The 24,980-nt window shown below is 31.2% G+C and overlaps 1 long non-coding RNA gene across 1 annotated transcript in view; it reads left to right on the forward strand.

The window, feature by feature from the left end:
- The first annotated feature begins 354 nt into the window (after window positions 1–354).
- LOC145297515 (uncharacterized) overlaps window positions 355–24,980 on the forward strand; it is a 54,544-nt gene continuing 29,918 nt past the window's right edge. The window contains exon 1 of the long non-coding RNA XR_013870255.1: window positions 355–416. This is a non-coding gene — a long non-coding RNA (uncharacterized LOC145297515). The remainder of the gene's footprint in view (window positions 417–24,980) is intronic.

The raw sequence follows: 24,980 nt of genomic DNA on the forward strand, positions 1-24,980 counted from the left end.
TATATGTATATAAAGTTTTATATATATATAAATTTTAATATATATATATTAGTTTAATATATACATATGCAGTATTTTAATATATATATATATATATATATATATATATATATATATATATATATATATGCAGCAGTTATCTATATATATAAAAATGTAAAGTTGGTTCGTTCTAAACAAATAAAACTATTTCTAAGTTACCAATTTATTTGAAATTTTCAGACAACCCATCTTTAGAGTCGAGGTATGTTTTTATGTTATTGAAATAAATTTACCTCGCGATTTATTAAAATTAAAATATTAAATAAAATAAATATTTTTTTACTGCGAATCTGTTCTGTTGATAAAACTGAACTTCCGGTTCGGTTCATTTCACAGCCACGAATTGACGAAAGATTTCATTTTCTGTTAACTCGGTAAGTAAAAAAAAAACAAAAAAACTTACTCATGCAGAGAGTGATCCGACGGATCACTGATCCGTGCTGAAATAATAATGTTATTATTTAAAAAGCCATTCTTAACATGGGGAAGGGAGGGTGTTTTGTACCTATTCTATACTTTAACCTTACAATTGAATAAAAACATATCATAAAACTTTAAACGTGGAAAACGATTTTAAAAAAATAGCGCGGATCACACACACACACAAAAAAAAATAATAATAATCCCATATTTTAAAACTTTAAATTCATTTATGTACTTATGTTTTTTAAATTTTATTTATGTTAAGGCTTCACTCATGAAACATTACGTTTTAATTGTTTAGTTTATTTTCACGGCATTGTTTACATAAAAAAGTTTGTTTTAACTTTTTCTAAACTGTTTCATTTTTACGACATGCCTCAACGTATTATAAACACCCTAACCCCCCCCCCCATGTTAAAAAAAAACGCCCTTCCATAAACCTCGAAAGCCGTTCTTAACATGGGGAAGTTAGGGTGTTTATAATATGCTGGGGCGAGTCGTAAAATTAACGAAGTTGCTATCTATTATTTATTGCAAAAATTGCTTGAAATTTATTTATTTGACAAAAAAATTAAATTTTGGTACTCCTTGGGCGTTGAGTTCCATGGCGACCAGTAGAAAAAAATAATAGTCGCTCCCTTAGTCTCCCACCTCACCCCGCGCGTAACATATTTTATTTACTGACGTTGCCGTAACTAAACGATTATCTGTCATATTTACAAACATTTATTTATTTATTTATTTTGAAAAAAGTTTTACTTTTTATGAATATTAAAAGAAAAATGGGTACTCATGCAGAGAGTGATCCATGCTGAAATAATAACGTTATTATTTAAAAAGCCATTCTTAACATGGGGGAGGGTGTTTTGTACCTATTCTGTACTTTAACCTTGCAATTGATTAAAAAAAAAACACGATTTAAAAAATAGCGCAGATCACTCTCTGCATTAGCACCGAAAAATGTTACTAAACATTTATTAATAATTTCTCACTTTTTACAAACATTTGACTTTAAATTTCTTTTTAAATGACGACTTTTATCGACTTTTTTTTAAATATCCCCCCCAATGGTGTTTATTCCGAAATCCGTTGTTAACATGGAGAGGTTGGGGGTGTTTATTCTGAAAGCCGTTCTTAACATTTGTGGAGGTGGATCTAATGTAAAAAAAAAACAAAATAAATAGATTTAAAAAAAAACTAAATCATTTACAAATAACACCTCACTTTTACAAATATTTTTTAATTTACATGCGCAGATGAACAAATTGTTGAATAGTGCGAAAACAAAACATTTAGGTCCACCTCCACAATTTTCTTTTTTAAATGACGACTTTTATTGATAAATAAATTTACTTCTCCGCAACTTTTATTGATAAATAAATCTACTTCTCTGCCACGGGCACTGAACCCCTCCTTTTTTTTTTAATAGTATTTTCGGGTGGGTATGCTGACAACAAATATCAGTTAAATTTTGCAAATAGCCCCCCCTCCAAAAGTGGTGTTTATTCCGGAAGCTGTTCTTAATATGAGGAGGTTGGGGAGGGGGGTGATTATAAGGTGGACCTAATCTAAAAAAAAAAGTTGTTTATGCGCACATAAGCAACTATTTTTTTATTAACTTTTTTTTTAATTTTTAATTTAAAAATTAGTAAATTTCAATGAATAGAATAATAAATCATTTATCATTAATATGTGTTTTTGGTTTTGTGTTGAATGAAACTTTTTTTTTTTCATTACAACAATAATATTAATCTTCCAGCATGCGTTTAAGGGTTACGAAATTATCAATAAATCGTTTAGTTACTAAGCCAACGTCAGTAAATAAAAAAAAATGTTACATGCGCATGCATTAGCCTTGACTGGGAGGGGGAGGGGGCTAAGGGAGCGACCATTAAATAATTATGCTGGTCGCCATGGAACTCAACGCCCAAGGAGTACCTAAAGTGGCACTTATGCACTTATGTTACCGTGCTATCTTTTAAAATAGTATTTTCCTGTTAAATTCAAATTTTACAATATGTTTTTCTTTTATTAATTTGTTAAGTAAAAGTACAGATAACCCGGTCGGTTTCTAATGCGAGGAAAATCTAGCCCCCCCCCCAAAAAAAAGGGGTACTCTGGATAATAACAAAACATTAAAATTGCCTCAGTCTCGAAAGATTTCTTCTCTACTGAACGAGGAAAAAAACGGTGAAGTGTAGTTCACCTTCTGTTTCTCTCAATATCTCTCTCTATCCATCTCTCCCTTTCCCTCTCTCAATCTATCTTTCTCTCTATATCACCCTCTCCATCTCTCTTTGAGCCCCTTTCTCTCTCTAACTCCCTCTATCTCTCTCCTTTTCTCTGTTTCATCCCTCTCTGTTTCTAACACTCCACCTCTCTCTCTGTTTATCTATCAATCCCTTTATCTCTCTATCTCCTTCTCTTTCTCTATTTTCCTCTCACTGTCTCTTTTCTATCTATATATCTTCCTCTCTATCTGTCCATCTCTAATCCCTCATCCTATTTTAGTCTCCTAAATTAATTACAGTGAATAAGGCATTGTCAAAACATGGATAAATCCTATTTTAGTCACCTAATTTACTGACGGTGAGAATAGAAGTTATTTGGAAATTACTGCTACCTTGAACAGCACCAGAAGTAACTGGTAAAACCTTTCTAATTAAATTGATTTTGGCAGCCATTTGGTAACAAAATGACATAGCCTTAGCCCTTGCTGCATGAGGAATACCTGCGACCTTGCTGCCAAGTAGAAGAATTATTTATTCTACTTTAAAACATTCAACTTTTCAAAAATCTCATCTTCAACATCTCCAAAACATCCAATATGGGGAAAAATATTGCAGAAATACAAACTTATTGTTTAGGATGAATGCACAATGGTACGCAAAAAATCACTTGAGGCTCTTGGTCGATCCTTGCAAGATTTGCGTGGCAATGTCAGACCATTTGGGAATGCAGTAATATTGCTTGCAGGAGATTTCAGACAAATGTTACCTGTTATTCTTCAATCAACACCAGCAGATGAAATAAATGCTTGCCTCAAATACTCTACTTTTTTGTTCCATGTGAAGACATTAAACTTAACTCAAAATATGCATGTACAGTTGCAGACTGTTCGATCCGCACAAAAACTTTTGCATCACTTGTGGGAAATTGGGTACGAAAAAGTGCCAGCTGATCAGAGTTAAGGGCAAAATTCTTTGACTTTTAACTTCTGTAATTTTTGTAATTTTATTTCATCAAAAGAATAGTTAGATTAAAAGGTTTTTGCAGATATTCAAAATATAAGAATTCCATTTGACTGAGTGAATGAGCTATTCTTGCAGGTCAATACAAAGATGCCCATGAACTTAACGCTATAATTAAATGTAAAATTCCAAGTGAGGTAGTCAAATACAAATCCATCGACACTGTTGTGAAAGCAGATAAAGTGGTTAATTATCCAACAGTTATATTTGCCAGGGATGCCACCGCATGTATTTTAACTGAAATTTGGTGTACTAATTATCATGTTGTGAAATATAAACCAATCCAAGCTTTGCAATGGCACATAGCTTGCAGTAAAAAAAAAATAACAAACAATATCATAGAAACAGCAATCTTAACAGGACCTTTCACACATGAATATATCTTCATTCCATGCATTCCTATGATTCCACCGGATACATCATTACACTTTAGCAAATTGCACTTTCCAATTTTATTGTCATTTGCAATAACCATCAACAAAGCACAGGGAACAATCTTTACAATTGTGGGCCTTACAGTTACACACTGACTGTTTTTTCACATGGACAATTTATGTTACATATTCAAGAGTCACCAAACCGGAAAATCTCTATATCAGCTAAGAAAATGGAACAACAAAAACTGTGTACCCATGCAAAATGGAAATTTAAACCTATAAGAAACATGCTTTTTCTCATTTTGGAACTTTTTCCATTGCGCCAATTTGAGCCACAGCAACGCGTGGCAGGGTACAGCTAGTATATATATAAATATGCATTAGTTTGTTATATATATATATGTATGTATATATATGTATGTATATATATGTATATATGTATGTGTGTGTGTGTGTGTGTGTGTGTGTGTGTGTGTGTGTGTGTGTGTGTGTGTGTGTAGAGGAAAAGAAGTTTAAGTGAAATTTAATTTCTACCCCCAAACAAAATTAAAAAAAAAAGGAATAAACAAAATTACATCTCCTTCTCGCATTTATTTTTCAACAAAATCAACAAGATGAACAAGAAAAGGTCCGATCGGTAAGAATTATTGAGAAATCATTATGATTAGAATGTTCAAAGTAGGTGAAAGATCCTTTGTGGAATTATTAAGATTAAAAGGTCATGTTAATAATAAGATAACATTAGAAGGTGAAAGATTTGTGTGAAAATAATGTCCTTATTTCAAGGTTTCAGTTTAAGTTCGCCTTATTCAAAAGTCCCATGATGAAAGTAATCCGTTATTATTAATTATTATAGAAAAATGTACGGATGGGGTGCGTGTGTGCATAAGTGTGATTTTTTGGTGCCCACAGTATTTATATATATATATTATATATATATTTTTATATATATATATTTCATATATTTTCATATATATATTTTACATATATATTATATATATTTTATATATATGTTTTACATATACATTATATATATATTATATATATATTGTATATATTTTATATAGATATATATTTTAGATATATATATTTATATATATATATCTCATATTTATTTTCAGATATATATATATTTTATATATGTATTTTGTATATATTTTATATATATATTTTACATATACATTTAATATGCACATTATATATATTATATATATATTTTATATATATTATATATATTATATATAAATGTTTTATATATATTATATATAAATATATTATACATATATTATATGTACATGTTTTATATATATATTATCTATGTAATATATATATTATATATCTATTATATATAATGGTTGATATATATATATATTTCACATATATATATATATATATTTCATATATATATATATATTAATTATATTATATATATTGTATATAAATGTTGTATATATAAATATATTTTATGTATATAATTACATATATTAATTATATTACATATTATATATATTTTATATATATTATACTTATATCATATATATATATATTATAAATATATATTTTATATATATACATTTTATAAATATATATTTTATATATATATTTTATATATATATATATATTGTATATATTTATATTATATATATTATATATATATACATGTTATATTTATATTATATATATTATATATATACATGTTATATATATATTATATATATTGTATATATATATTTTATATATATATATATATTATATATATATTATATATATATATTTTTTATATATATTTTATATATATTTTGTATATATATTTCACATATATATTTTATATGTATATATATTAGATATAAGTGTTTTATATATGTGTTATATATATCATACATATATTATCTATACATTTTATATATATATTATCTACGTATTATATATATATTATATATTATATATATATAAATATATTAAATATATATCATGTATAAATGTTTGATATATATATTATATATATATATATTATATATATATATTTGTATATATATATATTATATGTATAGATATTATATATATATTTAATATATATTATATATATATATTAAATATTTATATATTTTATATATATGTATATATTTTTTTATATATATAAATTTTATACATAAATATATTTTATGTATATGTATATATTTTATATATATATTATATATATGGGCATATTTTATATATATGTATATATTTAATGTATATGTATATATTTTGTATATATATTTTTATATATATATATAATATATATTCTATGTATATATTATATATATATATATTATGTATATATATTTATATATATATATATATTATAGATATATATTTATATATATGTTTTTTATATATTTTATATCTATATATTTTATATTTATATAATATATTTAATATATATGTTATATGGTTTTATAAAGATATTATATATATATTAAAGATAAATGTATTCTATATATATTTTTATATATATATTTTATATATATATATATTTCATATATATACATATATATTATATATATTTTATTTATATATATACATATATATTATATATATTTTATTTATATATATATTAATTATATATGTATCCATATATATTTTATATATATATATATATATATATATATATATATATATATCATATGCATATATTTTTTATGTATATATATTTTAGAAGGTTACGTATAAAATGTAAAAAAATATTTTAAATTTACTTGCAAAATGAGTAAACCATAGAGCTTTGAACTAGTGTAAATTAGTAAAACTAACACTTAACCAATTATTTAAACACTGTAGTGTTTGAATGATACATATATGTTTAGTTATATGCATACGCTTATATTAATGTATATATTTTTTAATGTAGTTTATGCATGCATAAATAGGCATAGATAATATGTTAAGAGTATAAATTGTACATATATAATGTGAGTTATATATAATAAATTATATTTAAAGATATGTATATATATATATATATATATAGGAAGTTTTTTTTTGACACACATATTTACATTAAAAATAATATTTTATATATATATGTTTGTGTGTGTGTGTTTTCTCATTACCGTTTTATCTGTTTGGTTACATATGTTTCGGATGTTGGACCATGTTTATGATCCAACAGCCTCGTCAGACCTTACAGACCTTACATTTTCTGTAAGGTCTGACGAGGCTGTTGGATCGTAAACATGGTCCAACATCCGAAACATATGTAACCAAACAGATAAAACGTTCACAAAAAATAAAACACATATTTGCTCTGCAATAGTATTGAAAACTCTCTTCAAGTTTTTACTAATTACAAGTTTTACTATATATACATATATAAAGTGAAAATCTAAGGACACCTCTCAACCTATATACCTAAAAAAACTTTTTGATCTACAGACATGAAATTTGCTATATAGTGTATTCCGACATGTGGGAACTTTTTAATCGATTTTCATCCGGGTTAAAATTTAAAAATTGGTATTTGATTTCCATCGGATTTTTATGCGTTTGTCAACTGTTTCACGACTGCGCATGTGCGAATCGTTCACATGACAGCTTCATTAGGTTATGAATAAGTAGGTCTGAAAACATTAAAGTCGTGACAAGCTGGCCTAATAATTATTGTACTTAACTCACTGTCTTAAGGTTTTGGTTTCGCCCTCAGCTCGAGTATTTTTTTTTTTTTTTTTTTACTTACAAGAAGTGAACAGTTTCTTTCCGCTTAGTTTACTTCTTTTTTTTTTTTTTTTTTTTAGGAATCTAACATTGCCTTTAATACCGGGCAACACCGAGTACATCTGCTAGTATGTTTATAATTTTGTTTCAACATTTACTTCAATGAGTAGAACTTAATAGTAGTATAAGCATATAGGTAGCTACACATAAACTATTTTATTTCATTCCAAATAGAATTCATTTGGTTAAATGCCATATAGACATTTAGAGTGTTGCTCTTTTGCAGAGGAAGAGACTGACAGACAGAGGGAGAAGTAGTAGTAGTAGTAGTAGTAGTAGTAGTAGTAGTAGTAGTTCTGTACAGGTACAGACTAAATAAAAGCATGTTATTTTTTGCATTCCTCTATTTCTAGCGACGTAACAATTTATTATGATTGTCGATTGTTGCCAGCAGTCAAGCAAGTTCCGATCTGATCTTGACTCCTGGTTGTTTGTTCTGAATTCGTTTAGGCTTGACTGTTACTATCTGCTCCACCGTGTGTGTGTGTGTGTGTGTGTGTGTGTGTGTGTGTGTGTGTGTGTGTGTGTGTTGGCTGTTTTAATTTTTTTATCACTTTGATTTTTGCTGGGATAGGGCATTCAACCAGATGCCAAACATTCCCACATTATTTACTCAAACCGAGAGATCTTTTTCAAGATTTTAACCGTCCCTTTAAGTGCAATTGTTTTCATTTCTCTTGCACTTAGTTCATCGGGTATATTCGCCAGATAGTTTTTTAAATTCTTTTTCATTAGTTCAGTTGCTCCTATGTATGATGGATATTGTTTGTTTTTTGTTGTTTTTTTTTTCATGTCATACATTTTGTTATTTTCTTCCTTTCATCTTTGTTAAGGTCAGCATCATTAAGGACACTTACTTCAACTAAGGTTGCTACTTTCTCTCTCTTGTCCCACATCACTATGTCAGGCTTAATAGCCCCGTTTTCTAGGTATGTCGCTGTAGAAATTTCGTTTTATACAGGATGGTGTATGACTTATTTCCAACTGTTCTTTCTGGTAAATATGTTCCCAAGACTTGCTACTACATTGGATATTCAAGTTTTTATAGATTTTCCAGTGGAGTTATTTACACACTCAGTTACATGATAAGGGCTGTCCCCTTTTCATGTAAGAATAAAAATAGGGAATTAGTTAAATGTAAATATGAAATAGAATAGACGAAATTCGAACCTCATAATTTAGGTTTAGAAATAGATTACGAGAGAGAATTAGAAAATGGAATGTAAAAACAAACCATTGTTTAGCTTAGAGATAAAATAGTTTTAAGAAAAGGAATGTGCATTTGTCAATTCTGTTATGAAATTGAATTGAGGAATGCAACTATAGGATAATTTAATAAACATGTTTTTAACATATTGGAAATATAGGTTACTGGAAATATAAACAAAGGAAAATGTTTTGGACACGCATTTTCAGAACACGTGAAAGAAGACACATGTTTTAACATAGGTATGACGTCATGGAAAATGGGAAGTTCTGGATATAGTTAGAAACTAAAGAGTTAAGCAGATAGAGTCGGAGGACGACAGACGATAGTCTGGAGTCCAGAAATGGACAGTCGAACGTCTGGAAGCGAGACGGTCACCTTTGAAACATAGAATGTAAAACTTTGAATTCCTGACTAAGAAAACCACCGACCGGTCGAAGAAGAAATAAACGTATCATCATGTGTTTTTATAAACGTCGTCTTTGTGTTGTAATTCTACCAAAAGGTAAAGTGAAATTGTTATTATATATCTTATATATCCTGTGTTTTAAAATGTCTTCACATACAATGTCTCTACATCTCATATCTACAATGTGAACACTAAAACTGTCTCTACACTGTCTCCTCACTCTAAGAGCTTCTACAACACTTCTAAGTATGGACATTTTATATATATGAATTTCTTCATAACACGAACACAGCACGCAACATCTCTCTTAATAAGACTCTCTAAGACTCACTTTTAATAAGACTTCCTAACAACGAACAATAACAACAACAACAACAATAATAATAATAATAATAATAATAATAATAATAATGAAACCCCTATATATAACAACTCCATTGTGTTGCATTGTGTAATAGCCGTCCCCCAACAGGACTTTACAACTAGATGTCAAGTGGCTCACACTCTCTATTTCTGTGTGACAGAAGCGGCACTTGTTGTTATTGCTATGACCACTCATCTTTTTAAAAGCATTGGTCATCAAGCCTTGATCTTGAACGGCCATTATCATTATCTCCTGATCAGCGAGAAGAGATCCTCTTTTTTTCAGCCAGTCTACAGAGCCTTCTTTATATATTCCTGTGATAGTTCATCCAGGAAATATTTGGCAGTTTTTATTTGGCCCATTTTTCCAGTTTTCTGCAACGGAACGTCTAAGTGTATTTTTGCCGACTCTTTTAGTTGCAGGCTTGCTTTCTATTTCTCTTTCATTTGTAAGAGAGTCTTGTGCTAAATGTTTGGCCAGTTTTGTGATTGGGGTTAGTTCTACTGGGTCTCTTTTCTTTTTAAGGTTTGGATTCTGGGAGCGTATCAGATAAAGCTTACTGCTCACAATCTCTGACAAACCTATACCTCTGGCTCTTCTTGGTAGATACAGGTTTCTCTATATTACTCTGTATAACTTAACATTTTTCTTGTGTTAGTGTCTAGCCTGTTAATGTCTCACATCCAGTCAATAATCTTTAGACAAGGTATGTACAATTTGTAGTAGCTCACTTAATTCGGCATCTGAACTGGTCACCCATAAGGAGCAGGTGATTGACTTTTTTTTATCTTGGGTATGTTGGCGGCCCTGGTTCAGGTTGTAGGCATTCCCACTTTTATCAAGTTTGTTTAACGGATCTATTGCCAAGCAAAATAGTAAGGGAGATAGGCTATCTCCTTGAAAAATTCCTCTTCGGATTTTTATGTCTGAAATTGTTAATTTTCCATTATTGTAGTTTACTGTCATGATTGTTTGCAACGTCTTCATATGCATAGTCATGGTGTTTTTTAATTATCGGATGAATTTTTTACAGATGCGGTATCGATGTATATCAAGGCACTGTGTGTGTGTGTGTGTGTGTGTGTGTGTGTGTGTGTGTGTGTGTGTGTGTGTGTGAGAAGAATCAGTTATTGACTGTTTCTCTTGTCGGACTAATCGGGTTTCCTATTTGATGGAAGTATGAAAATTTATGAAAAGAAGGTGTGGGTGTAAAGAGCTAGCTTCAAACTTTTGGAGTATCAAAGCCAAAGTAACAACCCTCAAACGAACATGAGGAAGCAGTATTGGGAATCTTTATTAACAGAAATGTTTGAACACTAATTAGTGTTCCCTATTATAAGTGGCTCCACTGGGGCTCCCACCTCTGTTGGTGTGAGTGAGAGATGTAACCTGTAAAAACCTCCCACTTCCCATGATTGGGTTATCATGGAAAGTTCGATAGCTCTACATCAAACTGAGTGAGAGTGCATATGGTTCCTATTTATAAGTGACACCACTGGGTACCCCTCTCCGCTGGTAGGAGTGAGCAGTGTAGTCCGTCAAAACCTCCCCCACCTAATGGTTCCATATTTGGTAACTGTACAAGTGTAAATCAAACGTAGTGAGCATGCACAGGGTTTCCAGTTATAAGTTACTCCCTCTGACACTCTGCGCCGTTCGTGGGGGTTAGCGGTGAAATCCGTCAAAATCTTTTCCTCCTCATAGTGAGTTATCCTGCCAAATTTGGTAGCTCTACGTGAAACGGTGGGAGCGTGCATAGAATTGGTGGGGGTGACTTTATCATACCCATTTTTGCTCATTGATACCTCTTCTATCATTGTACGTGGCCAGTTTAGTATAATAGTTAACCTATTCGTGTGCAGGCAGATACACACACGCAGATGTTGAGCTTTATTATTATATATATATATATATATATATATATATATATATATATATTGTACTGTCACTCACTCGCTCACACACACGCGAGATCGTGCGCACACACACACATGCTCGCGCGCAAATAAACGAACGTTTATTAATTTTCATTTCTCCGCATATTTGCACAAAATAAGTTCTTACAACAACGAAATAATTTCAAATACACCCACACGCTTTTCTCGCAACAACAAAAGTAAAATGGACATATTTTTGGCGGACGTAGTTCAAGACAGTACCACGTGACACAAGCGACCAATGAGAAAATGTAGAAGACTGTCTTTTTAACGCTTTTGCTAGATTCGAAAGTGCAATATTTTTTTAATCTTCCCATTTTTTTTTTTCCAAAGTAAACACTTGGGTACATTTACGTATGTCAATACTGCATATTTCTTCTGTGGACTCCGCAGAAAAGAAAACAAAATTCGAGAAGAAAAAAAATGCATAACGATGTAAAATTCAGAAATGATTCAAACAACTCATTTCCAAATTATTAATTTTATTTATTGCGAACTATTATCCTCATATTTTCTTAGTTGTTTCACGACATTTCAGCCAACTATTCCTCTGGCATTTGTCAGGTGGTAACCGCGACGGGATAGGAACTCTGAATCTCCTGACTGCAATTACTGCCTTCCATAGTTGCTGTCGTCTCACCACGTTTTGGCTAAGTAAGCCTCTGGTCGGCTTTGGGTAGGATTGAAACCACTATCTTCAGACAATTCTCACCTGGAATCATAGAGATTCAACGTCTCCATCAACTGCGCAAAAATCAGAAGCTCACAGTATTAATGTTGAAGTTCCTCAGGGGTCCATCCTGGACCCTACTCTTTTCCTGATCTACATTAATGATCTCCCAAATCATATACTTACATCATTTGTAGATATTTATGCTGATCACACTATCGTCTATGGTAGCACATCTAAGCAGTAAACGACCAAGTTCTCTCCGATTCTCTCTCCTCTGATCTTGAGCACGTGGTACAATGGGGAAATGAGTGGCTGGTTACTTTTAATGTATCTAAAACCAAGCTTCTCTCTTTACATCATCAACGTTCTGATCCCCATCTGGCATCAGTTGAAATGAATGGCTCTCGTCTTGAGGAGGCCTCAAGTTTTGACAAGCTTCTGGGCTTGACCTTTACTCCTGATCTGAAATGAAACACGTATATCAAATCTGTTGCTAAGGCCGCTGGGAAAATGGTGGGATCCTTCTATCGATCCAGTAGATATCTCACTGCTGATGCAATTCTCTATCTATATAAGAGCCAGGTACGTTCAAGGATGGAATACTGTTGCCACGTCTGGGCAGGAGCTGCTAGAAAGGACTTGTCCTGCCTTGATAGAGTTCAAAATAGACTTCGTAGTCTCCTAGTAGATATCCTTTTCTCTTCCCTGCAACCTCTTTCTCACAGAAGATATATTGCGAGTTTGTCTCTACTGTATTGTTATTTTCATGGAAAGTGTTCCACTGAGCCAAACTTTCACAAGAAACACTCGTCTAGCTGAAAACACTATTATGTTATCTGTGCCTAAACCTAAATGTAGAGTCCATGAACAAAGCTTCTTTCTTAGAACTACACGCCTGTGGAATTGTCTTCCGTTTTCCAGCTGACTACAATATGGTTGTGTTCAAGTCTAACGTTAACAAGTTCTTGATGAGCCGTCCCACTTGTTAACAAAGTCACCGAAATTCCATTACTAATCATAACTATATTGTCCAATTTCTCCCGTACACTCTTTAAACCTTATCCTCGAGTGGCCTCTTGGCCTTGATAAGTGGTGATGCCTATGTAAAAAAAAAGCATATTTTTATAAAGACCAGTTGAAACCGGACGCATGCTATGTCGCGTCCGCCGACTCCAGAATGCAAGCGTCAACTGTTTAAAACAATCGAATTATATTTAATTCTTTCTTTCAATGAAGAAAAAGAGAAGGGGAGTGAAAGAGAGAGAGAGGCAGGGAGGGGGGAGAGAAAGACATTCATACCTAACGTTTAAACATTGTTTTGTTTTTGTACCCATGAGTTCTTTCCGATTTGACCTTTCAAATTCTAAGGTCTTCTATCGTTTTAACTTGGTTCAGTATTATAAACAAACTGTCATTCTTGGCTTGAGTCGTAGCAGAACAGTTTCAAAATCACAAACACCTGCTTAACACATCTGACCCTCACAAGTACATACCAAGTTAGACACAATGTAGAGCACCCAGCTCCCTCAAAAGGGGTTACGTCATTGTGCCACAGACAGGATATGGTCAATTTTATCAGATATGCTCTTAAAGATAGTAACTCCGCTGTTGTGGGAGCGATAGAGAACAAATATAAGATTTAAGGTTGATTTTAGGTTAGAAAAAATGTATAAAATAGCTTAATCAACTTCTAAATAATAATTATTATAAAAAATATACAAGATAAGTTAAAACGAAAGGAGACAGTTTAAAGTTATAGAGTATAAGTATGAAACTAATTCTTTTGAATGGACATTTACGCCGATTATTTTTATATGCATACTAGCAGGCCGTTGATCGGTTGTAAAAAATATTATAATTTTAATTCATACAGAAACTGAGACATGTGCATGTGAGTAGTGTTTTTCTAAACAATTCATTCCTTGTAAATATAAAAATAAATACTCGAGCTGAGATCGAAACCAAAACCTAACGACAGTGAGTCAAGTACGATAATCATTAGGCCAGCTTAACACAATCTTTGAAAAGGTGATATTATTGTTATTAAAACATATTTCTAAAGCAGTAATTTTGACTGAGTCTTTACCATGGGTGTGATTAAACCCAACGAAATAGTTTGTCTCGAAGTTGAATTAAAACAGTAAAACCGGAAATGAAAATATGAAACGAAATGAAAAAACTTTCTTTCCCCTCCCCCATTTTTTCCAGCGATTTATTATCGAAATGAAACGAAACATAGTTTTATTTCTTTTTGTTTTTTATTTGTTATTTTTTGTTGTTACTGTTGGGGTTTTTTTTTCTGGTTTGGTTACTTCTTTATTATTTTAGTGGACCTGTACAATACGCATGTTTTTGTTTATGTCAAGGATAAAAAAAGCATTTGTTTGGTCACTTATATAAAAAAATGTTTCTTTGTGAACAGTTTATAGGACCACAAACTTATGTATACTGTTTTGTAACGAGAACAAATCAATAAAAGAACGGTGATATTTATTTGGTGGATTTCTGCCATTATTTTTTTTATTTTATTTATTTTCGATTTTTTGAGCGATTCTTGGGATTTCCGAGCAATTATTATTATAGACAAGTGGACAAGTGCTAAAGTAACAAACATATAACTAAAGGCAAGATAAGTTACTCTTCTGTCTACTAGGAGAAATTTTTAGTGTTTTTACTTATTTTAAGACTTTTTTTTTAATTTTGTGTTGTTGTTTTCAAAGATTTAGCAGTAAGCATTATCCAATTTAAAAAAAAAACGGTTATTGTGACTGAGCACTACTTGTTTTTCGAACTGAATAAAAATATTAAAATGTATTAAAACACAAAATTATCCAGGTAGGTAGAAGAGTATCTTATCTTGCCTTTGATACTTTTTTAGTTTGTTGGCTTCCCTTCACAATACTCCCCCCCCAAAAAAAAACATTATTTTTAATCATTTTGCCTGCACTAATTCTTTATTACAAAAACATTTTTCCTACTTTATTTTTTGTTGCTGTTATTTTCAAATATTTAGCAGCAATTATTATCCAAAAAAAGCAGTGAAAAAGTGAAGGTACTGAATAAAATAATTAAAACTAAGCATTACTGTAATTAAAAAAAATAACGGAAGAAGTTTCGTTTCATTTCCTTGCGATAGGATTTCATGCTTCCGTTTTTAAAACAACTTCCGTTTCTTAACACAACTTTGAGACAGACTATTTTTTGGTCGCGGAAGCGGGTAAAGATTACCTTCTAAAACTATACAATTACAGTTCAAAATATTAGACTATTACCTAATTAAATTGTAGGTTTTGTGAATACTTTCAAGAGGCCTACAAAACTTAATACACTTGGTTTTTATTTTTTAGGTACTCCCTTATACTAGAAGGATGATTAAAGTTGATCAGATTCTTTCTTCGAGTTCACCAGGATCAGGAAAGGACCTTAACACGCTTCGGCACTTATGCAGAACACGAACCGCGCTGGAACAACAGTGTTATGTATAAATCCAGTCTTTACTGTTCTGTATCTTCATCGTTAATAAACTAACGCACCACAAAAATTGGATCCAACTTAAAAAATTAAATCCAAAAAGAAATGTAGGATATAACGGGACAACTTATCAGAGTATAGCTGCCTGGGGGGGGGGGTGACGATGCTCTTCTAATTTCCAAAACGAACGATTGATTTCTAGCTATGCTAACAGATGGTATTTCTTTTATTTCTTTTTTATGGCGGCTTCAAATAACCAAAAGTTTTAGACCAATCAGGAAAAAGGTTAATTTTTCTTTTTTTTTCTTTTTTTTTTTATTATTATTATTATTTTTTTTTATTTTTTTTTTTTTTAAAGTTTATTATCATTTATATATAGATACATTTTTATTTTTAGTTTATATTTAATAAATTATCAGAAATACGACACCACAAAATTATAACAAATATAAGGGCAACAATCTTGCTAAAACTTAAGTTAATCACCTCCTTTTCATTAAAAACATAAAACGCTTGTCTGTGGGTGGGAAGGAACAAAGAATATAGTCGTCTGATTCAGTTTACATTAATTAAGTCCCTATTTTATCGTCTATATGCGAGGTCCAGCAATTACGTCCATCGACCAATAACATTGAGAACCCATCGGCCCACCACATACTGATGTCCTCTCTCCTCGTTCTAGCCTTCCTTCATTTAATCTTTGTATTTCGTTAGTCACCGTATTTCTGTAGAGCATAACAGAATTGTTTATCTATACTCCTGTATTTTTTTATGTGTGTGTATTGATATTCATATCAAAACCCCTTTTTTCTATTTATTTAAAAAAAAAAAAAAGAAAAAAATACAACTTTGTTATATATGAGTCGTGGAATTGCATTCATCTGCCAAAGATCTAGATAATTTGCATATTCTTTTAAACATTCATTTTAATTAATTTTCGATTTTTTTTTTTTCGGATTTCTTATGAGGTGATCATCTTTAGTTAACTATTACGTGTAATTATATTCATGCAGATATTCTACATAATTTATACTTGCGTAATATTTGCGTAAAACGTTTATAGTAAACACAAGCCTCTTTCTATATATATTTATGTATGCGTATATATATATTTTTTATAAAATGTTGCCTATCAAACTCTTTTGTCAGTTTTTGGTCTACAGACATAAAAATTTAATATATATGGTATACGAACCCATGCGAAACTTTATATTTGAGTTTTATCCGGGGAAAATTGGTGCAAAAGTGTGAAAATTAAAAAAATAGAATTCGCCAGATGAAGGTCGAACGACAGCATTACGCATATGCATGCATAACGTAATAGCTATTGGTTTATACTTTTCATATTTTTAGCCTTGCAGCAAACATAGTTTCAGAGATCCGACATTAACGTGCAAGTAAAAACGCAAATCGTAAGCTAAACGTTTTGGTTTCGATTCTCGGTGGTGGTGTTTTTTTTAACTTTTTAAATCATTACTATATATTAGGTCCAATATAATATGATAATAAATACAAAATCTGCATTAATAAAAAATATCATATTTAAGCGTATTTTACGACCGGGCAATGTAGGTCGGCCTGCTAGTATATTCCTATAATAGACTTTTTCTCCCGTCCAGAGCTTCTTTTAATATATCCTTTGAATGTATTCCTTTCTTCTCCTTATCAGCCTTCAAACGAAGATTTGATTTCTATTTATGTTCTAATAAGCAAAATTTATAGACTTATTTTACTAACCACGTTTCCTCTGAGGATATGCGACATTCATGGACGCTGCATGGAATAAGGATTTTTTTTTTCTTTCCGTAATACTTGTCGAAACATAAACTTGTAAATTTTACTAATTAAATCGAATATTCTTTATTATTGATCTATCTTGAATATTGAGTATTTATTCATCTGGTTAGGATTGTCATGTAAATATTAATATTTATTCCATTGTTCTACGTTTACCGAGTTATTCAACTTGTAAATTGAAAGTAATTTTTCTGATATATATATATAGAGAGGGAAATGTGTATATGTATATATATATATAGGTTTATATATATGTATATATGTATATGTATATATATGTTTATATATAGATGTTATTATGTTTATATATAGATGCATATATGTTTATATATATGTATATATGTTTATATATATGTGTATATATATTTATATATATGTTTATATATATGTGTGTGTATGTTTATGTATATATGTTTATATATGTGTATATATGTTTATAAATATGTATATATCTATTGTATATATCTATAATATAAAGCTAAGTGTGTGTGTGTGTATGTGTGTGTGTGGTCACGAATAGGCTCCTATATGGTTGACTATTTTAAAAAACTGATTGCATATAATGATAGAAGATGTATCGAGACACAGGAATGGGTATGTTTGATCTGGCAGAACGGTGGTTCAATAAAATTGTGGGGTCTGCGTTCGCGCCTGATCCACAAAGTATGGAAATAAAAAAAAATTTAAATTAAAAAAAAAACGTTTACAAGTGTTTTTTGATGTAGATGTACATAAGAATACTTTGATAAGTATGTTTTAACTTAAATAGGGATGGTATAATAAAATTGTGGGGTCTGCGTTCGCGCCTGGCCTCCATAAAATGGAAATAGGTACAAAATTTAATAAAGACTTTTCATATCTATCTGCGTAAGTATACTTTGATGATTATGTTTCAGTTTGAAGAAATATGGTATAATAAAATTATGGGGTGTTCGTTCGCACCTGGCCTCCATAGAATGGAAATATGTCACAAAGTTTAACAAGGTTTTTTAATATAGATCCACAGAATATTGTGATAAGTGTTTCAATGTGAATAGGTATGGTATAATAAATTATGGGGGTTTACCTATTTTATTTTTACTTTCATCATATTTTGCTTTGGTTTTGATACCCCCAAATTCAACCCAAATTTACAACCCTTCCTTTTCATAACCTATCATACCTTCATAAATCAGAGTCCATTTTCTGTAGGCTATTTTTGAACCCAGTCAACGACGGGAACTTTTGCTAGTATGTATATATGCATATATATGCATATATATATATATATATATATATATATATATGTGTGTATGTGTATATATATATGTATATATATTTATGTGTATATTTATATGGATATATATATTTATTATATATATATATGTATATATAGTCATGTATAACTGTGTATATATATGTGTATATGTATGTATATATATTTATATATCAACAAGAAAGCGAACTAACTTTCTACCGGGACTCACATCAGAAGAAAGCCGTCCAACGCACCGTTCTGAATATCATCTCCAGGATTATTTTGCTATTTTGCTATTTTGCTACCTATACTGTTAATTTCGAGGTCCACTGTATACTTAACTCAATGCTCAAATTCTATTACTCACGGGGCTAATTACAATGGAATGATATACCCACCCAATATCGGGTACACTTTGTCAACACCGGGAAAGCATTTGGACTACATCAACCAACACGCACTCAACGCAGCAACGAATAAGTCTGCCCCGTATACTTTTCGATAAATCAATTAGGAGCAATACGCTTTCGCTATATGTAAATATTACTTTCTCCCCTGGGCCTATTTTCTGCCTATCTGGATTTATAACCTTGAACGACATTGGACTCCTTCCGATAATGGATTACCCAAGTTGTATCAACTTCTCTTTTCGTATAAATTTTCCCATATAATTATCCACAACCACGCAAAAAACTATTTTCAATAATTGTGCTGAAAAGCAAAATTAGCGTCCATTCGCAGCTGAACATTTTGCTAACCGCATTTCATTTCCTCTGATGATATGAGCCATTGTTGAAAATCATTGGATTAAAGAAATTAAAATAACCCCTTCTATATATTCCTTTTGTCAGACAATAAATTCTTAAATTGAATATGTGTCTCTATATGTTGTTTTTTTCAGAATTTAAAAATTAAACCACGAAACTTATATATATGTATATATATGTATATATGTGTGTATATGTATGTGTATATGTATATATATGTATACAAGTGTATATATATGTGTATATATGTATATATATATTTATATACATGTATATGCATATAGATATGCATATATATGTATATACATATATATATGAATATATATATATGTATGTATACATTCATATATATATGTATATATGTATATATATGTATGTATATATGTATATATACGTATATATATATGTGTGCATATAAGTTTATATATGTATGTATATACGAAGGGCGTGCAATAAGTAATGCCCCTGATCCACTTCTAGTTGTCTGATCTAGCTGAAATTTGCATGTGCAATGATTTATATCTCTACTGGTTATGTGGCAAATTACAGCTCTGAACTAATTGTGGTTTCTATTTTACAGGTGTTGTAACTGTCAGGTATGAAATGGAGCCTGTTGAATGTCGAGCAGTCATCCGGTTTTTGTATTTGAAATACGCACACCAAAGGAGACTTTTGATGAAATGAAAACAACTTATTGTGATAATGCTCCACCATATGACCTTGTAAAACGCTGGCATCGTGAATTCAAACATTGTCGGAAGTCTGTGGAAACAGCTCCCAGACCTGGCCGCCCCCTTCTGTCATTGATGAGGCATCTGTCCGTCAAGTTGAGGTTGCCATTTTGGAAGGTCGGCGCATTACTATTCGCCAAATAGCCCAAGATGTCAAGATTAGTACAGGGTATGTGGAAACTATCATTAATGACCATTTTCACATGCATAAGGTGTCTGCCAGATGGATTCCCAGGTTGCTCACACCATTCCAAAAGCAAGAACGCGTCGAGTGCTCCAGGATGAATTTGGAGATGTGCTAAGAAGATGAGTCAAAGTTTTTCAAAAGACTGATTACACACGATGAAACCTGGGTCTATCACTATGATCCAGAGACCAAAGCCCAGTCAATGCAGTGGAAGCACTTGGACTCACCACCTTCACAGAAGGCAAGGGTGCAGCCCTCCGCTGGCAAGGTCATGCTCACAGTCTTCTGGGACAAGGAGGGAGCAGTGATGACAGACTTCATGGCAAAGGGTACCACAATTACAGGAGTTATTATGCTTCACTTTTGAGGAAATTAAGGGGAGCTATCAAAATCAAGAGGCGGGGCAAGATCAGCAAAGGTACCCACCTCCTGCAGGACAATTCTCCGGTCCACAACTCGCATGTCGCCAGATCAGAAACACGGGCGTGTGGTTATGAAATCATCCCCCCCATCCTCCCTACTCTCCTGACCTTGCACATTCTGACTTCCACCTCTTCCTAAGCATGAAGTATTTTTTCTAAGGAAAGCGTTTCCCAGATGACGCAGCCTTGATTTCTGAAGTCACGTTGTGGTTGGAGGACAAACCTGGGGTGTTCTACAAAAACGGTCCCCATAGCTGCATCAAACAACAGGAGAAATGCATAACTCTGGGTGGTTTCTATGTAGAGAAGGACGAATAACTGCGCCAAGTTTCGTTGCTCTACTACTATTGGAAGTGGGTCAGAGGCATTATTTATTGCACGCCCCTCGTATATATGCATATATATGTATATATATATGTATATATATGTATATATGCATATATATATGTGTATATATGCATATATATATATGTATATATGCATATATATATGTGTATATATGCATATATATATATGTATATATGCATATATTTATATATGCATATATTTATATATGCATATATTTATATATGTATATATGTATATATATGGATATATGTATATATGTGTATATATGTATATATATATGCATATATCTATATATGTATATATGTATATGTAGGTATATAAATGTAAGTATATGTATGTATATATATATATCTATGTATATATATGTATGTATATATAATGTATATATATATGTATATATATATATCTATATGTATATATATGTATGTGTAAAAGTATTATATATATATGTATATGTATGTATATGTATATATATATATGTGTATATTCATATATGTACATATATGCATGTATACATATGAACATATGTATGTATATATATGTGCATGTGTATAAGTATGTATATATTTATGTAAATATGTGTATGTATGTGAATGTATAAATATGTATGCATGTGTATGTATAAATATATAAGTATGTGTATGTATACACATGTATGTATGTGCATGTCAATTTTTGCGTTTTTTTTTTTAAGAAAAAACATTTTTTTATTAATTATTTTTATTAAAGTGTTGGTTAACATTTATATCGACCATCTTCAGATCTTCTGAAACATTTTTAGTTCATTTGTAAAATATTCAAAATAAATATTATTAATGATAACAAAAAACAGACGAATTCAAATTTATTTTTATCATAGAATTTCATGATATTTTATGCAAAATAATACTTGTTTATTATTATTTGCGTATTGCATCATCTTTTAGAACGTTCCAAAGTCTTCTATAAATAATGTGCATTAGTCAATTCTTCACTTTATCAATAACACCAAACTGCAAAGATGGCTAAAATTAAGGAATACAGTTTCGATGTTAGACAGAAAATAGTGGATGCACACATGAAAGGTAGTGGATACAAATACATTTCTAAGCGTCTTGAAGGCCGTAAAAAGAAATCTTCTCCCAGATGATGTACGACAAGTCATTCGAGAAGTGGAACAGGACCCCAAAAACTACTGGTAAGAAAGTAGTCCAACAATTGAGCGATCAAGGTATTGAAATTTCTTTTTCGACATTGAGGAGGGCACTATAGTCACATGGGATTCAGGGATACCGACCAAGGAAGACTCTTCCCCTCTCCAGGAAACATGTTAAAGCCCCCTAGAGTTTGCACGGGAGTTTATTGACAAGGATTCAACTTTTTGGGGTTCAGCTTTATGGTCAGATGAGACTAAAATTGAACTTTTTGGCAGCAGAGATGTGTCGTTTGTTTGGCGGAAGAAAGGAGAAGCCTTCAACGCAATGAATATAGTCCCTACGGTGAAGTATGATGGAGGAAACCGTATGTTTTGGGGTTGCTTTCGGCCAATGGCATTGGAAAACTTGTCACTGTGGATGGTACCATAAGGCAAGATCATACATTAAAATATTGACTGAAAATCTGAAACCTTCTGCAGAAGCCCTTAGTCTTGGAATCAACTGGGTCTTTCAACGGGAGAATGATCCAAAACATACGGCGAAATCGATGAAGAAATGGCTTTTGGATAATGAAATAATCGTCCTGAAATGGCCAGAAACCAGTAGAAAAATTGTGGGCTGTGGTGAGGGCGAACGTGAAAAGAAGGAAACCAAGGAACCTGAGGGAATTAGACATCACCAAGGAAGAATCGTTTAATGTTCCTGTTGATGTGTGTAGGAATTTAGTAATGTCGTATAGAAAACGTCTGGAAGCTGTTATTAAAAACAAAAGCTTTGCAAGTTGCTATTGATAAAGAGTGCCAATAAATTTGAATTCGTCTGTTTTTTGTTATCATTAATAATATTTATTTTGAATATTTTAAAATAAACTAAAAGTGTTTCAGGAGATCTGTAGATGGTCGATATAAATGTTCATCAACACTTTAATAAAAATAGTGAAAGAGTGCCAATAATTTCGGCTTTAACTGTATATGTATATGCATGTATATGTATGTATATGCATATGCATATATATATATATATATGTATGTATATGTATATGCATATATATTATGCATATGCATATATATGTATGTTCTTTTTTTGGGGGGGGGGTACTTATCAACTTATCAAGGCCGGAAGCCACTCAGGGATATGGGTTATTGCAAGTACAGTACGTTAGTGTGAAGATTTAATAAAGTGTCTTGTTAAGGGGGCGATTCATCAGGAATTTGTTAACGTTGGACTTGAAGACATCCAAGTTGTAGTCAGGTGGGAAGCAGGCAGACGGAACAGAGTTCCACAGGCGTGCAGTTCTAAGAAAGAAGCTTTGTTCATGGAATCTACGTTTTGATTTAGGCACAGATAAAAAGTGGGGGAAATTTTTCACAGTGGATTCAGCTAGACGGGTGTTTTTCGTGAAAGATTGGCGAGGAGGGACCAGAGATTGGAGTTCAGACGAGCACCTGTATGTATGATGCATATGTATATGCATATATGTGTGTATATATGTATGTGTAGATATATATGCATATATAGGTACATCTAAATATATGTGTATGCATATGTATATATGTGTATATATATACGTATATATACATATATGTATATATATATGTATGTGTATATATATATATATATATATATATGTGTGTGTGTGTATGTATGTTAAAATAAACACTTATTGTACGCTACTTTATATAGAGCGTGAATAGAAAAGAACGCTTATGTTAGAGTGGAAATATCTTGCATTTATTAAATAGATTTTTATGAAAGCTTTTTTATTTTACATAATCGTCAGTTTTTTTTCTTTTTTTGTTGTTTTTTTAGTCTTTTGTTGGGAGTGGTATTTCCTCAAAAATTCTAGCTGGACTCCAATAAAACTCTCTCTCTCTCTCTCTCTCTCTCTTCACTTTTTAACGTGAAGAATAGTTTGTGACAGGAAAATCGCGATTTAGAGTTAGAAATTGTAAATGTGAAGAAGTTAATAGTGGGTTAAATAAAGAACCGCGTAGGATTCTGTGTTTAGAAGATATTGTTTTTGTTTTTTTGGCGGGGGGGGGCTTTTAAGAGAGAAAGAAAAGGGAAATCTAAAAATATCAAGCAAAATCAAATTTAAAAAAAAAGAAGAGAAAAAAGAACAACAACAAGGAACAAGAACAAGAGAACAACAATGAAAAACTAAAAACGAATACAACGAAAAAGCTGAAGAGCAACAACAACCAGAACAATAATAACAACAACGAAAAAGAAAAAGAAGAAAAACAACAAAGAAAAACAACGAAAACAACGAAAAAGATGAAGAAAGAGAATTTGAAAAAAAAAAAAAAAGACGGCATTCGTATACACTTGACCTCCTGGAGACGGATAATTCCATGCGCATTCAAAGCCGGTAGCAAACACTTACGCTGTCCAGCTGTTTCCTCGTTCCACATTGGGGAGAATTTTTAATGGAATTAAATCTTTACA

Source organism: Euprymna scolopes, chromosome 18 (genome assembly GCF_053919585.1).
Source record: "Euprymna scolopes isolate OS-2025 chromosome 18, ASM5391958v1, whole genome shotgun sequence".
In the NCBI taxonomy this organism is placed as follows: Eukaryota; Metazoa; Mollusca; class Cephalopoda; order Sepiida; family Sepiolidae; genus Euprymna; species Euprymna scolopes.